The sequence below is a fragment of the Mandrillus leucophaeus genome, unplaced genomic scaffold, assembly GCF_000951045.1.
Source record: "Mandrillus leucophaeus isolate KB7577 unplaced genomic scaffold, Mleu.le_1.0 Scaffold99, whole genome shotgun sequence".
Taxonomy (NCBI): Eukaryota; Metazoa; Chordata; class Mammalia; order Primates; family Cercopithecidae; genus Mandrillus; species Mandrillus leucophaeus.
Window position 1 is genome coordinate 861255 of NW_012110807.1, and position 5945 is coordinate 867199.

General features: G+C 49.4%; 1 pseudogene; it reads right to left on the reverse strand.

The window, feature by feature from the left end:
• Positions 1-1766: 1766 nt before the first annotated feature.
• Positions 1767-2341, reverse strand: LOC105532844 (annotated as a pseudogene).
• Positions 2342-5945: the final 3604 nt, after the last annotated feature.

Consider the following 5945-nt stretch of genomic DNA (forward strand, 5'->3'; position numbering starts at 1 on the left):
TCATGATCCAACCACCTTGGCCTCCCAAAGTGCTGGGATTACAGGCATGAGTCACCGTGCCCGGCCCTAATTTTTATTTTTAAAATAGCTTTATTGAGGTGTAATTAATATATATTAAGCTGCACATATCTAATGTATACAATTTGATGAGTTTGAACATACGCAGACGCCCTGAAACCATCACTACAATCACAGTAATAAACATATTCATCACCTCCAAAAGCTTCCCCCAGCTTCCATGTGCGTGTGCCGGGGCTGGTGGTGGGACGCTGGTAAGAACACTTGAGATCTGCTCTCTTAAATTGTTTAGTGCACAATACGGTATTATCAACTATAGGTACTACGTTGTCTTTTCGATCTTTTTAAGACAGGGTCTCGCTCTATCACCCAGGCTAGAGTACAGTGGTGTGATCATGGCTCAGTGCAGCCTTGACCTTCCGGGCCCAAGTCATCTTCCAGTCTCAGCCTCCTGAATAGCTGTGACCACAGGTATGTGCCACCACACCCGGCTAATTTTTAAACCTATTTTTGTAGTGTTGGGGGTCTCCCTGTTTTACTCAGGCTGGTCTCAAACTCCTGGCCTCAAGTCATCCTGCTGCTTCAGCCTCCCAAAGTACTGGGATTACAGGCGTGAGCCATCACACCTGGCAAAAGTTTTGTTTTGTTTCATTTTGTTTTTAAGACAGGGTCGCAGGCCGGGCGCGGTGGCTCAAGCCTGTAATCCCAGCACTTTGGGAGGCCGAGGCGGGTGGATCACGAGGTCAGGAGATCGAGACCATCCTGCCTAACACAGTGAAACCCCGTCTCTACTAAAAAATACAAAAAACTAGCCGGGCGAGGTGGCGGGCGCCTGTGGTCCCAGCTACTCAGGAGGCTGAGGCAGGAGAATGGCGTGAACCCGGGAGGTGGAGCTTGCAGTGAGCTGAGATCTGGCCACTGCACTCCAGCCTGGGCGACAGAGCGAGACTCCGTCTCAAAAAAAAAAAAAGATAGGGTCGGGCTCTGTCACGACGGCTGGTGTGTGGTGGTGCCATCATAGCCCATTGCAGCCTCCAGCTCCTGCTTTCCATGGAATTTTGAGGGAAAAACCCTCTCATTCTTGTTCTTTAGCTGGGCAGGATGTCCTTTTGTTCCCCAGAGCGCTCTTAGAGGGGGTGCTAAGAGCCCCCCCACCACAGAGGGAGGACCTGCATTTTCACAGCTGCAGATTTTTATGGCGGAGGATAGGTTTCAAAAACATGTTTTTTGTTTTTCCTTTTGAGATGGAGTTTCGCTCTTGCTGCCTAGGCTGGAGTGCAATGGTGTGATCTTGGCTCACCGCAACCTCCGCCTCCTGGGTTCAAGCGATTCTTCTGCCTCAGCCTCCGGAGTAGCTGGGATTACAGGCCCCCACCACCACACCCGGCTAATTGTTGTATTTTTAGTAGAGACGGGGTTTCACCATGTTGGCCAGGCTGGTCTCGAACTACTGACCTCAGGTGATCTGCCCACCTTGACCTCCCAAAGTGCTGGGATTACGGGCGTGAGCCTTGGTGCTTGGCTTGAGATTGTGTTTTTTTCTTGCCTTTTGGCATGCCTTGCAATTTTTTGTTGAAATCTAGACGTACTGTATCAGATCACAGGAACGAAGGTCAAGAGGCCTTTAGTGTGAGGAGGGTATATTTCATTTTATATTTATTTATTTATTTATTTTAAAGGCTTGTTTTATTTTAATGGCTGATCCACGTAGTAACGGAGGCCAGTATGTACAGACAAAGGGGGAGCTTTTATTTCTTGGTCTTTTCCTCCTGGGACAAAGTCTTGATGATCTCCTTCTTGGTCTGGAGGTGTTCTTCATGGACCTCGTGTGCTTCCTTGGTCTTAGACCTGTGGGCCTCAGCCTGGTCAACCAGGGGCTTCTTGCGGGCCTTGTCTGCCTTCAGCTTGTGATTTGTTCCATGAGAATCCGCTGGTTTGTGAACACATTCCCTTTCAACTTCAGGTACAGGCTGTGATGCACATGGCGATCAATCTTCTCAGATTCTGAGCAGCCGGCGCAGAACCTTCATTCTCCTCATCCACGTGACCTTCTCTGGCATTCAGGCATTGGCTGTACCCTTCCGCTTACCTATGCCCAAGTGCCCGCCCTTCCGGGAGGTCAAGGTGCTTTTCCGGCATCGAGCCCGGGAATGGACCATCCCAGGTTTGCGGATGATCGGCCCATCTTTGATCAGCTTCCGGATCTGCTGACGGGAGTTGGCATTGGCAATTTCATTGGTCTCATTGGGTCCAACCAGACCTTCTTCTTGCCACAGTGGAGGACACTAGAGGCGAGCCTCTTCTGAAGTGTGAGCATACTCATGACTGCGGCTGCAGCAGCGAAAGGAAAGCGCTCGATCACATTTTATATTTATTTATTTAAATTTTTTGAGATAGGGTCTTGCTGCGTTGCCCAGGCTGGGGTGCAGTGGCATGATCAAGGCTCACTGTAGCCTCTAACTCCCAGACTCAGGTGATCCTCCTACGTCAGCCTCCAGAGTAGCTGGGACAACAGGCACATGCCACCAAGCTCAGATAATTTTTTTGTAGTTTTTGTAGAGATGGGGTTTCGCCACGTTGCCCAGGCTGGTCTTGAACTCCTAGGCTCAAGCGACCACCCACCTCAGCCTCCCAAAGTGCTGAGATTACAGGCGTGAGCCACTGTGTCCGGCCCAGGCTAGATTGTCCTCTCTAGGAGCTGGGCGGTGTTAGGTGTTTGCTGCAGCTGCAGGTGCCAGAGGCTCCACGTCTTTTACTGTCCTCATTGTTGTCTCCCTCCTGACTTTGGGAGGTCTGAACCTTGAGTTCTGTCGCCTGTGACTCCCATGATTGTACCGCAGCCTGTGGATGTGGTGAGGTGTGGGAGAGGGGGAACATTCTGTCGTCAGTCCTGTCTTGGGCCTGGGTCTTGGGGCTGCGACATTCACAAGTATCCCTGCAGGGCTGTCACTGTTCCCCCTGCCACTTACTACCTTCTCTGGCTCAGGTTCCTTCCCGACCTAATTGCTTGCAACCTGGCTCTTGCACACTGTGCTTGTTCTATGCGAAGCCTGGAGGGGGCTGGAGGGGGCTGGAAGGAGTATTCCCTTACCCCACCTGAGATAGGCGCTGGCAAAGCTCTTCCCCCTGGAATGGGGCCTTGGCTAGAAGGCTTTGAGTGTTTTCACAAGGATCTCTACCCCCACCGCAGCCAGTGCCTGTGGGATCTTTTTTTTTTTTTTTTGAGACAGAGTCTCACTCTGTTGCTAGGCTGGAGTGCAGTGGCGCCATCTCGGCTCACTGCAAGCTCCACCTCCGGGGTTCAAGCGATTCTCCTGCCTCAGCCTCCCGAGTAGCTGGGACTACAGGCGTCCGCCACCATGCCCAGCTAATTTTTGTTTTTTTAGTAGAGATGGGGTTTCACTATGTTGGCCGGGATGGTCTCAATGTCTTGACCTCGTGATTCACCCGCCTCATCCTCCCGAAGTGCTGGGATTACAGGCGTGAGCCCCCGCGCCCGGCCCCGGATCTTCGACAGAATCAGGTGGGATTACTGGAGGGAAACCCATGAAAGTGTGGGGCACCCCCTGGCCTGAAGACTCGAGGACTTTGTCCCTCCGATGCCAGTCCACACTCAGCCTCTAGCAATTTATCCGAGTTCCCATCTGTGTTCCCAGTTCGGGCTCCGGTGGCTTCTACTCCGGGTCTGCAGATGTCGCTGGGATTCTCCAGGTTCTCCTGTCTCTCCTGACATCGCGTGGAGCTTTGCCTTGAAAACTCAGTGCTCTGAAACCACAGAGAACTTCAAGAAAAGTTTCAACTGCAAGAAAAGTCATTGATTTTCAGTTTGTCCAAGTTTTTTTTTTTTAATTTTAATAATGAAATAATAAGAGTGGCGACTTTCAAGTTTATTTTTTTGTTTGTTTTTTTTTTTTTTTAACTAGTGCTTGCTCAGTCACCAAGGCTGGAGTACAGTGGCACCATCTCGGCTCATTGCAACCTTGGCCTCCCAGGTTCAAGCAATCCTCCCACTTTAGCCTCCCAAGTATTTGGGACTGCAAGCACGCATCACTATGCCCGGCTAATTTTGTAGTACTTTTTGTAGAGATGGGGTTTCACCATGTTGCCCATTGCACTACAGCCTGGGTGACAGAGCAAGACTCTGCCTCAAAAAAAAAAAAAAAAAAATTAATGACAGGCAGATAACCACAGATCCAGGAAACTTAGAGAACACTAATGTGGATAAATAGCAACAAATAACCACAACAAAAATACCAGAAACAGAAAGACACACACACACACACATACACACACACACACGCAAAACAAAAAACACACACACACAGAATCCACACCCAGCCACAACATATTCAAACTGCAGGAAGCCAAAGAGAATGGATACAAGTGCAAGTGGCATTTATTGCTGCTGCTTTTTTTTTTTTTTTTTGGATGGAGTCTCACTCTGTCACCAGGCTGGAGTGCAGTGGCATGATCTTGGCTCACTACAACCTCCGCCTCCTGGGTTCAAGCAATTCTCCTACCTCAGCCTCCCAAGTAGCTGTGATTAGAGGCACCTGCCACCATGCCCGGCTAAATTTTTTTGTATTTTTAGTAGAGATGAGGTTTCACCATGTTGGCCAAGCTGGTCTCGAACTCTTGACCTCAGGTGATTCACCCACCTTAGCCTTCCAAAGTGCTGGGATTTCAGGCGTGAGCCACTGTGCCTGGCCGGCAAGTAGTATTTAAATAGCCATATATAAATATATAAATATATATATAAATATATGAACACATATGTGTGTGTGTATGTGTGTGTGTGTGTGTGTATGTGTGTATATATATATATATTTTTTTTTTTTTTTTTTGCGGGGGGACAGTCTCACTCTGTCCCCCAGGCTGGAGTGCAGTGGTGTTGATCTTGGCTCACCTCAACCTGTACCTCCCTGGTTCAAGCAATTCTCCTGCATCAGCCTCCCAAGTGGGTGGGACTACAGGCGCCTGCCACCATACCTGGCTAATTTTTGTATTTTTATTAGAGGCGAGGTTTCACCATGTTGGCCAGGCTGATCTTGAACTCCTGACCTTAAATGATCCACCCACCTAGGCCTTCCAAAGTGCTGAGATTACAGGCATGAGTCACCGTGGCTGGCCTAAATAGCAATACATTTATAAGTCCACATCTACAGGATTTATTTGTTATGTGCTACAATCAGTGGCAACAATGAGATTGTTGGTTTTGGTTATTTTTACACGAAGTCTTGCTTTGTCACCCAGACTGGAGTGCAATGGCATGATCTCAGCTCACTGCAACCTCCACCTCCTGGGTTTGAGTGATTCTCCCACCTCAGCCTCCTGAGTAGCTGGGACTACAGGTGTGTGACCCCATGCCTGGCTAATTTTTGTAGTTTTTTTTGTTTGTTTGTTTTTTGAGACGGAGTTTCACTCTGTTGCCCAGGCTGGAGTGCAGTGGCACTATCTCGGCTCACTGCAACCTCTGCCTCCTCGGTTCAACTGATTCTCCTGCCACAGTCTCCTGAGTAGCTGGTATTACAGGCATGCATCACCATGCCCAGCTAATTTTTGTATTTTTAGTATAGACAAGGTTTCACCATGTTGGCCAGGCCGATCTTGAACTCCTGACCTCAGGTGATCTGCCTGCCTCGGCCTCCCAAAGTGCTGGGAGTACAAGCATAAGCCACCATGCCCAGCCTCACACCCTGCTAATTTCTGTATTTTTTTTTTGAAATGGAGTCTTACTCTTTCGCCCAGGCTGGAGTGCAGTGGCCGGATCTCGGCTCACTGCAAGCTCCGCCTCCTGGGTTTACCCCATTCTCCTGCCTCAGCCTCCTGAGTAGCTGGGACTACAGGCACCTACCACCTCACCCGGCTAGTTTTTTTTTGTATTTTTTAGTAGAGACGGGGTTTCACCGTGTTAGCCAGGATGGTCT